General features: G+C 36.9%; 1 long non-coding RNA gene across 1 annotated transcript in view; it reads left to right on the top strand.

Annotated features, from left to right (window-relative positions):
- The first annotated feature begins 209 nt into the window (after window positions 1-209).
- The window catches only part of LOC128929967 (uncharacterized), a 35,337-nt gene continuing 23,488 nt past the window's right edge, over window positions 210-12,058 (top strand). Inside the window, exon 1 of the long non-coding RNA XR_008477373.2 lies at window positions 210-331. This is a non-coding gene — a long non-coding RNA (uncharacterized LOC128929967). The remainder of the gene's footprint in view (window positions 332-12,058) is intronic.

Genomic DNA, 12,058 nt, shown 5'->3' with positions numbered 1-12,058 from the left:
TGCAATGAAACATCTGCTGCTCACCATTTTTCGTTATTTTTTTCCTTATTACGCCAATTCAAAAACATCATCCTACCACCTCTTTTAGTTGTTACATATCCCTGTGCTTGTGGCTACATTTCTTTGCACTGGAGAAATGATCTCATTAACAAACTAGTTCTGTGCGTCCTTAACACAGGCCCCTTGCCTGCAGCTGGAGCCAGCTCTCTGTTCAGCCCCAGTGCAGAGTGACACAGACAAGCGACAGCGTCGCTGAGCGCTAACTTCTATTCCACCGAGGCAGACAGCGAAAACCATTTCAGAACCATGGCAAGGCATGAGAGAAGCACAGGTAACCCCGTTTCTGTATTCAGTTTTTGCAAGAATCAAATATATCCAACTGAAAGAGACGACTGGGTGAAAAAAGGAGTTGGGGTGGGGGAGGTTCTGTGTGAGAACTGCTAAGCCAGGAAATAAAGTCACAAATTAGGAACTAGAGTGTAAACACAAAAAGAAAAAATCCTCTGAGATGTATATATACATACACACGCACACACATATGTAGATGCACATACATATTTTTGCACATACATTTATAGGACACATATATAAAAAGGGGATGTGTTGGTGAAGGTTTTGTTACTTAGGAAGTAAACTGCAGGCTAAGATCTAGAAGTGGGAGTTTTTGTCCTGAAATCTCCAACTTGGAAAGGACTTCAGAAACAATCTAGTCTGTCATAAATGACAACATCTAATACTTTTCTTTTTTTAAAGGGTAGCTGCAAAGTTTTGGACAGGACCTCGCAACAACTGGAAGCACAGTGTACCCAAGTGGTGGGTCTCGTCTGTGGCAACATATTTTTTTGTCTGTCCAGTTGAATATGGCTGTAAAGGGAATAAAACCCCATGTAATCTCCAGCAGTGACAATTTAATCAGTTTTGTAAGGGGAAAACAGCAGAGTCCCCTCATTTTCATATTTGCATATTTGATTTTTGCATTGGGGAATAGAGGTTTTGTTTTTCTATTACTTTGCATTCAATTTTAATATTCAATCTTTTTATGAGTGGTGTGAAATACTGAGTCAGACAGGTCTAAAACAGAAAGGAAATATTCCATTTCTGAAATCAAGCCCCTGATGCAATATGCTTTGTGTAACATTTATCCCTGTAAAGAATCTATGTGCCTAACATGGCTCGCATGCTCCTAGCTTTTGCACGTGATACATCTGCTATTAACATTCAGAGATCCACCCTGAAAATGAAGGCAATTGTTTGGAAAACAATGCAATATGATGAGAATAGACTATAATATGACCCCCTTTTTATATTAATATTTCTTAAAATGGTAAATCTTATTGATTGCATCTATTTCTAAGGAAGTGGGGTTTCTTAAATGCTTTATACACACAGAAGCCAGTTTTTATGAGTTATAGAGGAGCAGTAAATACAGTAAGATTAACACAACTTCATTGTTTTTACAATTGAGAGAATGATATTATTGCCTATAGGATAATAATAGCTTATGAGATTGATTTTAAGATGAATAAGATGCAAGTAATTTGAACTCATCATCAATTACCCTTGTGTTACTCCCATGAGTATATTAAAATATCTAGTCAAAATGGTGTTGGATTTGAATTACTGGAACATAGATGCTCTTTCTTTAATCATCAATGCATGCTAGCCTCCACTTGTGAAAACCCCAAAAGTATGTTGGGTAATTAAAAAAGTAAGGATAGTATTCTACTTGCTTAATGATTTAGAATTTCTTTATAAAATGTGAACTCAGAAGCCAACATTTCACTGGAGAGGAAAGAAATAATAATTTTAATTCTGTATATATTTTTTTAAGTTTAATGACAGGTTTTGAAATGTTTTATGTACTATATTTAATCTATGTACATATTTACACACATATATATACATGTATATGTGTGCCTATATATGTGTGTATGTGTGATGTATGTGTATATATGTTATATATATCTATATAAAATACATATAAATGTGGCCTAAATGTTAACCAAATTTTATGAGATATAACTAAATTTGGAATTTTGAAAATATGAGCCATAGGATTTTATTCAAAAACAGAGCAGATAGTCTTTTTAATGTACATCTATGAAACACATACCAGTAGCAGTATACAGGCATCATTAGATGACACATAAAGAATTCTTTGGGCAAAGACTGATTCACATTAAATTCAAGCACATAATATGTCAAGTTTTGAGTATGTTCTTGTTTATTTAAATCTGCATTCTGATGATCACCTTTTCAAAGAGGTTGCATATATATGAATATGTGATCTAGTGTTTACATATTCAAATTAATCTATTTCTTTGAATGTGGTCTAATGATTGAATGATCTCCCAAACACAGCAACTCCTCAGGGAAATATGCTGATGCCTCAGCATATTTTCTCAAGGCCTGGAGAGTACTAGATACACCAAGGAGTGCCTTGAAGCAGGGAAGCCCTGCTCTACCTAAAGGAAAGTCCTAGGCTTTAATCACAAAGGCTAGGTTTACACTAATGCAATTAACCATATGATTGCTTTGGAAGGAGCCTAACCTCATCAGTATCCTTCCTTTAGGCAAACTGACAATGCTAGATCTAGTCAATGACTCAAGAGAATTTGATTACCTAAGAGGTACAAGGCTCTGAATAAGCAGTCATAACACACAGTAGGCATATTCATCTCCAACCTATTTTCTAGGAGTTATCATTTCACAAATAAAGCTTTAAATTTAAGCAATTAAGGTAAAATAATTGTTCCATGAAATAATTAAGAATTGACAAGTATCAGGATGAAGGTGAAGACTAAATACAAATGATAATGATCTGTTTTATAGTTTATTTATTTATTTATTTATTTGGCTGTGTGTTTGTTTTGTTTTGTTTGAGGGAGGATGAGAGAGGGCCATAATAGTTAAACCTAAAAATAAGATTCACTTGGAGAACTGGCCGGGCGCAGTGGCTCATGCCTGTAATCCCTGTACTTTGAGAGGCCAAAGCCAGTGGATCACCTGAGGTCAGGAGTTTGAGACCAGCCTGGCCAACATGATGAGACCCCCCATCTACCAAAAATACAAAAAGTTAGCCAGGCATGGCGCCTGTAATCCCAGATACTGTAGAGGCTGAGGCAGGAGAATGACTTGAACCAGGGAAGAGCAGGTTGCAGTGAGCGGAGATGGAGCCACTGCACTCAGCTTGGGCAACAGGAACAAAAACTCCTTCTCAAAAAAAAAGATTTGCATGGAGAACCGAAAGAGGTAAAATGCCTAGGGAATATAATTTGTAGTTGAATAGGTAACTTTAGAAAGGTGTGTGTATGTGTATATATGTGTGTAACATACAGAGACACCTATATATCTGTGCATATTTTTTAGCCTTATTTAACCTTGCAACCACCAATTATTGCTGGACTTGATAACATATTATAGTGGCAGAAAGGACATGATATCTTTCTTCCTTATCATAAGGATTACAACTGACCCTCCTATCACAAAAGACAGGTTAATGAGAGAAAAGCATAACACATTTATTTAATCAAAGTTTTATGTGTCATGAGAGCCTTCAGAAATGAAGCCCAAACTCCCAAGGGAAAATTTTCCATTTTTATGCTTAGATTCAATGATGAGTGAACAGCCATGTAAGAATATGATTGAACAAAAAGGGAAATGATCTAATAGCCGTAGATGGTGTGGGAAAAGCCAGCAAGACCTGTCTGAATTGTTCTTGGCCTGTCAGTGGCATTCCTTCCTCCTGGATATAGGGCAATTCTCCTTCCAGAACACGGTTCTTATCTTCTACTTTGAGACAAGTTAAGTCATATAAATTTTTTATGAGCAAGTATTTCACAAAAAAAACAGAGGAAAGTTGTGGTAATAATTCTAGGTTTTAAGGCTTGTTTTGGGGAAAAAGCGTTCTAGTTCCTGTGACTCACTTGGAAGAGGAATTCTGGTTTCTATGACTCACTTCAGGGAAGAACAAGGGACAAAGGGACAGGAGAGCAGGAGAAGGTCAGAGATATGTTAGTCCTGATGCTGCTTCTGAGGCCTTCCAATATACTTTAGTTTTGAGTACTCGGCATGTCAAGTACCATACTTTGGGGTATCTTTTCCTGAGCCTCCGCAAAATCAAATGTGAACTAGAAGCTTCCTAGCATCTTCTTATTAGTGAATCTTACTAAGGATGTTTCTACTGGCATATTGATATGATTTTTGGTTTCTGTCCATTAAAATTATTTCTCTAGGCCACGAGCAGTTGCTCACACTGTAATACACATTGGAAGGCCGAGATGGGTGGATCACTTGAGTCCAAAAGTTAGAAACCAGCCTGAGCAACGTGCAGACTGGGGGACAGAGCAAGACTCTTCAAAAAAATAGATATTTCTCCAAAAATGAGCAATTAAAGAATTTTCCATGTTTGCAAAGTTTAAAAGCCTAGTATAAATGCAAAATCTGTGAAATAAACTTTGGAATTATCATTTCTCAGCACTTTCTTTTATTATCTTTAATATTCCTCAAATGCATTTTAAAAGCAATAAACAACAACTAACATATCCCCTCAAATGCTAACATATTTATGCTTCCAGTATGTATTGTCTAGAAATCTGAGAGACTGTGTGAGTCCAGTGAGCTGGGTTGTATCCCATACCGGAATGTCAGTGTACATATTGCTATGAAAACTTGTTGAAATAATAAAATTGGCTTTCAGATTTCCACAATTTGGAATCCAACAGTTACTTTTGTCATCTTCAATGAAAGAAATTCCACCAATAATATTTTAGTCTTGATGATGTTGGGAGCCCCTGTATAAATACAGCACTTGCACAATTAAAATGGAGGCTTTATTTTTATTTTTATTTATTTATTTGAAACAGAGTCTTGCTCTTGTTGCCCAGGCTAGAAAGAAATGATGCCATCTTTGCTCACTGTAACCTCTACTTTCTGAGTTCAAGTGATTCTCTTGTCTCAGCCTCCCCAGTAGCTGAGATTACAGGCATGTGCCACCATGCCTGGCTAATTTTTGTTTTCAGCAGAGGCCAGATTTCACCATGTTGACCAGGCTGGTCTCTAACTCCTGACCTCAATTGATCTGCCTGCCTTGGCCTCCCAAAGTGCTAGGATTACAGGCATGAGCCACCACATCCTGCTGGAGGTTTTATTTTTAAAGCTGTTAAAATAATTTGCTTTTAATCAGAGGCCTCTCACAAAGTTGGCCAAAATGTTATTCCGAAACCTTTTTTTAAGCATCAAAATTCAGTGCTTTAGGCCAGGCATGGTGGCTCACACCTGTAATCCCAGCACTTTGGGAGGCCAAGTTGGGTGGATCACAAGGTCAGGAGATCGAGACCATCATAGCCAACATGGTGAAACCCCATCTCTACCCAAAATTATCTGGGCGTGGTGGCACACACCTGTAGTCCCAGCTACTGGGAGGCTAAGGCAGGAGAATTACTTGAACCCAGGAGGCAGAGGTTTCAGTGAGCTGAGATCTCGCCACTGCACTCCAGCCTGTGACAGAGCTAAACTCCACCTGAAAAAAAAAAAAAAAGAAAGAAAGAACGAAAAAGTCCAGTGCATAAGTAGAAGGTTCTGAGAATCCAGATCTGCTAAGTATGTCTGTGACATATGAAGCAAAGCACCTAGGGACCTGAGCGGGAAAATAATGCTGAAGAAACCAAATTCTCCACTATCACTGACAGAACAAATCTGGTGGAGAACAACACATGTTTGTCCTCCAGTTCTACAGAGTCCATCTATCTTTTTTTTTCTTTTTGCTCTTAAAGAAAAATAGCATGTATAATATATCTAAAGCCAGTAGTTACAAAGCAAACTTTTGGTACTATGGAGTATAACTGCAGCCTGTTTGAGGAAAGATAAACATTCCTCTACCATCCTCCCAGCCATTGCTGGTTGCAGTAGATGAGGCTGTGTCTCCCCACAGCCCTGTGCTCGCAGCTCACTCTCCTCCTCCAGTCTATTCTTGGCTGTGGATCCCCCTGTGCTCTTTGTGCACTTTAAGTTTAATTTTGCATTTAAACACTCAATTGGCTCATCTGTTAAGCATTAAGCAGCTCCCTTTTGAGCCACAGGGGGAGCCCTGGGAAAACCCACAGCTGCTGGAACATGGAAAATGGGTTTAAAAAAACAAAACCATTTTGAAACTTTAAAGCATTTTAGCAGCCGTGGATTTCCCAATCCTTACCCCCCAAATGGTTCATCTGTTTAACTTTTATCTGGTATTGGAAAATGCAAACCAGAGCATTAAATAGCCCTCAAATGACTTTTTGTTTAATACAAAATGAAAGTAAAAGCTAAGCAAGCCATGTGGGAAGATCTTCGAGAGCTATGGCCTGGAATACCTGCAAGCATACTCTCCCTCCAGTCACAGAAACAATTCTGAAATCAGTCATGCTTGCTAGAAGCACAATTTTCCCCTCTTCACTTAGTCACCCTCCCTTCCCCATAAAACAAGGGAGAAAACCAGTCCAAACAAGTCCAAATCCCAGTTTATAAAATGAAAACGATAACAATGAAAAAATTAACAGGCTGGGGATATTAATGAAATGCTCACTCAAGGTTTAAGTATCAAAATAATTTGTCATTGACTAAAAACCCATTTTTGATTACAGTTAGATAGGCTCTAGAAAACTTAAATTATTCTTTATTTCCACGTTTCCCAAATATTCCCCTAACTAGTCTGAAGCCTCTCTGTGGTAGGGCCCTCAGTCCCATTTTTAGATATCAATTCCTTTGAATGATGGTAAGACACTGCTATTAAAATTAAAAATATGCTTTGGAAGGGCAACAACTGAAAGCCTGTTGTTTACTGTTAATATCTAATTGAGACACAAGTCCCACATGGCAAAACAAAATATCCTGACAGGCAGGAGAATTACTTGAACCCAGGAGGCAGAGGTTTCAGTGAGCCGAGATCTCGCCACTGCACTCCAGCCTGCGACAGAGCTAAACTCCATCTCAAAAAAAAAAAAAAAAAAAAAAAGAAAGAAAGAAAAACTCCAGTGCATAAATAGAGAAGATAAGAAAGAGATATTTGAATTTTAGGATACTGCCCAGGGTAAGGGTAATTTATTTGGCCTTCATGGAGTTTATAGTGAGAAGCTCCATGCAGCCAAGCGATAGAGGCATAGGCGCTAGAACATGGAAGTGAAGAAAAGACCTAACACGTACTAAGTCTCTACTCAGAGCTATCCTGATTGAAGACAGGAAAGGGAAACCTATCTGGTTGAAGAGGGGGTTGAAAAGACACAAAAGAAATTCTTAACTTCTTTGCTTCGTTTTGGCCCCTATAAGCCTCAGTGGATTCTCATATAGAATTTAAATTATTTTTAATGCATAGGCACTAAAATAGTCCAAATCAGATGAATATACAAAGTCTAGAATATGATTTATCCAATATCATTCACTTTACTCGTCAATGTCAGATTCAGGAGTAACATTAAAATTATTGACTCCAGTCAAATTTTAATCTTGGGATGACTTCTTTGAAATGGCAGGTGTTGACTGGGGTGGGGGATAGAATGGTTAGTTTGTGAAGAACACATTCATGAAAAGTTTTCCACTATGTACTTCTAAATAAACATTGTATTTTCAAAGTACTCAATTTGAATTTTATTTCATTTTATTTCTGTCTCTCTATTTCTTTCTTCATTACATGTATTAATTTATACATAGATAGATAGATATGGCATTTTAGCAGGGTAAATATATTCTGTAGGTTACTCAAACTTCATCATGTGATGCAACAGGATTCTAAATAGTTAACATAGAGTGGATATTTAAAAATAGTGAAATAAAATAATAATGGGCAAGCAGTTATGTAATATATCTTCAAGCCAGATACAGACACTGACAAATTCTGAAATTATGAAGAGTATAAGTAGCATCTTTGCTTTTAAAAGACCAGAGGGATCAATTTTCCCTATTGTTAAACATAAATATTAACGTTTCCAACTGAGGTAGAGACTAATGATAATAACATATCTGTTTATATATTGGCGAGGGGGACTATCCTTTTTTGTATTATTTTCAAAACTTTTTACCAAGGAGAATACATCTTTCTGGAACCCCTACTATATGACAAGTACAGAGCTAGTTGATTCATATGAATTCTTATGTGTCTATGGATGTCAACTATTTCCATATGGCTTAATTTCAAATGTTCAGTTACTTCTACTTGGTTCATGTCCTTTGAGCTATACCTGCTGCTTAAAGTTTGGAGAAGAGGTATTCAAGACCCATACACTGATCAAATAACTTCTCTATAATGTCAATTAGAGGCTAAAAAGTGAATTATAGTTTCCATCAGCTTGTACCATGAGCTATAGTGCTGAAGAGTACTACTCTCTGTAAACAAATAAAATCCATTTAAATCTAGCTCAAGCCAAAAAGATGATACACTGGCTCTTCTAACTGGGGAGGTAGAGTTAGACTCTGTTAACAATGTGATCAAGACTCTTCATTTTTCTCTTTATGTCTCATTTTAGTCTTTCTCTGAGTTATGGCCACATTCCCTCTTCACAGGTGAAGAGTAGAGATGCGGTCATAGCATGGTTAGCAGGAATCTTCCCTCTGGCTTTAATATAAAGGATGCTAGTAAAGGTTCTGATTATCCTGTCCCAAGTAACATGCCTTACTTCTGGACCAAGCATAATGGCCAGGGGTTGTGACATACTTAAGGTCAGGCAAGTATTGCCTGCATACTGCTATGTACTATGATTGCAACTTACAAGAATCAATTGATTGGGATTAAGAAAAATCACTATCTCAAGGAAAGAGGATACATTAGTAAAAAAAAGGAAGAAAAGTTTCTAAGTAGATGGAAATCAAAAAGGTTATTATAAGTTCCTAGGTAGGCTGGGTACAGTGACTCAGGCCTGTAATCCCAGCACTTTGGGAGGCTGAGGCCAGCAGATCACTTGAGCCCAGGAGTTCAAGACCAGCCAGGACAATAGAGTGAAACCCCATCTCTACAAAACATAAAAAAATTAGCAGGGTGTGGTGGTACGTGCCTGTAGTCCCAGCTACTTGGAAGGCTGAGGTGCGAGTATTGCTCAAGGCCAGGAAGTCAAGGCTGCAGCGAGGCATGATTTCACCACTGCACTCTAGTCTGAGTGACAGATCAAGATCCTATATCAAAAATAAATAATAAATTTGAAAAATAAAAATTCCAAGATATTTTGGGTAGTCCCTCCATCCTTACCTTATATCCATACACCCACACATATACACACACATTCAGTTGCTCACTAAGAATCATAGACTTTTAAAGTTACTAAGAATCACAGACTTTTAAAGTTAAAAGTTGAACCAGGTGCAGTGGCATACATCTGTATTCCCAGCTACTCAGAAGGCTGGGGCAAAGTAAGATGCTTTGTTGTTGCCGTTGTTGACTATCTAGTATTCATACCCTTTTCTTATGTTGGGGGAAAGACCTATTGTGTAGATTAATAAGGGGCAAAAACCTACTTCTTGCTATGAAATATAAAGAGCAGTTTTCTCCATTCACAAACTAGATTTATAAGAAAATCTACTTTTCTGAATGTAGAATAGGAACATGTGTCGTAGATTTGACCATTAAAAAATTCCTTTCTAAAACACAATGAGTCAACTTTGCATTCTTACTCAAGTACCTTTGGAATAGGCTGTATGCTAGCTCTTTGAGACCTTTCTTAGGATCTACAATGAACAGAAAATAACTCCGGATAATTTCAACAGAAAGGGAATATAGTGTCATTGAATGGACAAAAGGGCTCAAGAACCAGGCTCTGACAATGCAAGCAAATCCAAACTACTAAGAACACAGCCAATGTCTCAGTGTCACATCAGTCTGATTAGAACATTACTGCTCTCCATGTGCATTGACAGCACCTCCAGCAGTACCTCAACACAATCATGCCACTTACCACCGTGAATATACTCTTTGCATTCTTGCCCTCAATTTTCTCTCTTCTTTTTCTGGAAAGACATTTAGTCATATAATCATCTTTGTCCTTTTTTTTTTTTTTTGGATTCACTGTTACTGGAGTCTACAATCTGGGGACAATTCTTCACTTTTTTGTAACCCTTCAGGTGCAGTTTTGTAAAATCACAGTTTCAATATATAAGAACTTTCTCATTCTACATTCTCTTTTCATAGCATCCTGTTCTTGCTTCCTGCATATAAAATCATCTCAAATTTTGATGAAGATACTAACTAGTATGCTAACTAGCATTCTAATTGCTCCAAATTATTTACCTGCTAGTATCTATTGTTTTATTTCATGTTGCAGGCTTTCTTTTAGGTGGCAGGTAATCCACGGTTGTTGATTTATATTTAAATACAAGGCAAGAGAATGTCTAACTGAAAGCAGGTTGAGTGCATGGGTAGGACTTTGCAATGAGTAGTATTTATTTTGGGGTGAATGGGCTGAGACTTAGCAATTATGCTGTAGGAACTCCTAAATCTCTTAGTTCACCTCAGACATTTTATTCAATTCCTTTACAAAGGAGCCTGAAGTTTTCCTTCAAGGGGGCAGGCACCTTATTGTTGAAGGGGAATGATTATTAAGCATGCAGACTTCAGCCTTGTTTCTCACTCCCTCGATAGGTGCTAGATTTCTTTACGTCTGATCCCCACTTTGGAGTTCTATCAGGCCGATGTGCTTATTCCTGGTAATAGCCCCTGACACATGTATTCTGGAATGTTTTGCTCTGATCTGGCTAATTAACTGATAAACAACCCACCAACTATCCATTTTCCAACAATTCATTAAACGTTCTTACAGGTTCTTTTTTTATATGCCATTATTTTTTGTTAAATTCCTTACTCAAAATGGAAACCCTTATTTGTACTGTTTTTGAACATAGATTCTCACAATTTCCTAAAGAAGAATATTTTCAAAAGTTTAAAACATAAATTTTAAAATCTTAAAAAATATTATGTATAAAATTTACATAGGTTTCATGCATCTATTACTATCTTGTGATTTTTGGAAGATAATTATTACTTTGTGACTTAAATTCAAAGAATCAAATTATGTTTTAAGCACATATTTTTCTTTTTTTTTTTTTTTAATTTTTTATTGGATTATAGGTTTTGGGGTACATGAGCAGAGCATGCAAGACAGTTGCGTAGGTACACACATGGCAGTGTGCTTTGCTTTTCTTCTCCCCTTCACCCACATTTGGCATTTCTCCCCAGACTATCCCTCCCCACCTCCCCCTCCCACTGGCCCTCCCCTTTTCCCCCCAATAGACCCCGGTGTTTAGTACTCCCCTTTCTGTGTCCATGTGTTCTCATTTTTCATCACCCACCTATGAGTGAGAATATGCGGTGTTTCATTTTCTGTTCTACTATAAGGACACATGTACACGAATGTTCATTGCAGCACTGTTTACAATAGCAAAGACCTGGAATCAACCCAAATGCCCATTGATAATAGACTGGATTGGAAAAATGTGGCACATATACACCATGGAATATTATGCAGCAATCAGAAATGATGAGTTCGTGTCATTTGTAGGGACATGGATGAATCTGGAAAACATCATCCTCAGCAAACTGACACAAGAACATATTTTTCATTTAATTCATTTTTTACTATAAAATGTGATAAACATACAGGAGACAACAGAGAATAATAAAACAAATACCCATGTATTATCCACCCAATGCTATCAAATTCTAATATTTGAAAAATGTCTTTCAAATTATTTAAAAAAAATAAAAGTGTAGATCTAGCTGAATTCTCCAATTGAATTTCTACTCTAACCTTCCTCCCTCTCTAGAGATAACCATCTGTTTGAACGTGATGTTCACCGTTTCCATTTATGTTGTTCTACAATCTCGAAAAAGAGATTATAATAATGACATTACAAAATTAATATATAGAGAATCATAATATGTGTAATTTTGACATTTGCTTTTGTTTGAAATTACAGTTTCTTACACTCATCCTGTGTCTTTAGTTGATTTATTTCGATCTTTATAATATTTTATTGTATAAGCAAACAAAAACATAATTTAAAAATAATTATTTTTTCAGATGCATATTCAGATTGTTTCCTA

The sequence above is a fragment of the Callithrix jacchus genome, chromosome 17 (assembly GCF_049354715.1).
Source record: "Callithrix jacchus isolate 240 chromosome 17, calJac240_pri, whole genome shotgun sequence".
Taxonomy (NCBI): Eukaryota; Metazoa; Chordata; class Mammalia; order Primates; family Cebidae; genus Callithrix; species Callithrix jacchus.
Note: the sequence above shows the minus strand (reverse complement) of the source record. Positions and strands in the feature narration are given on the sequence as shown.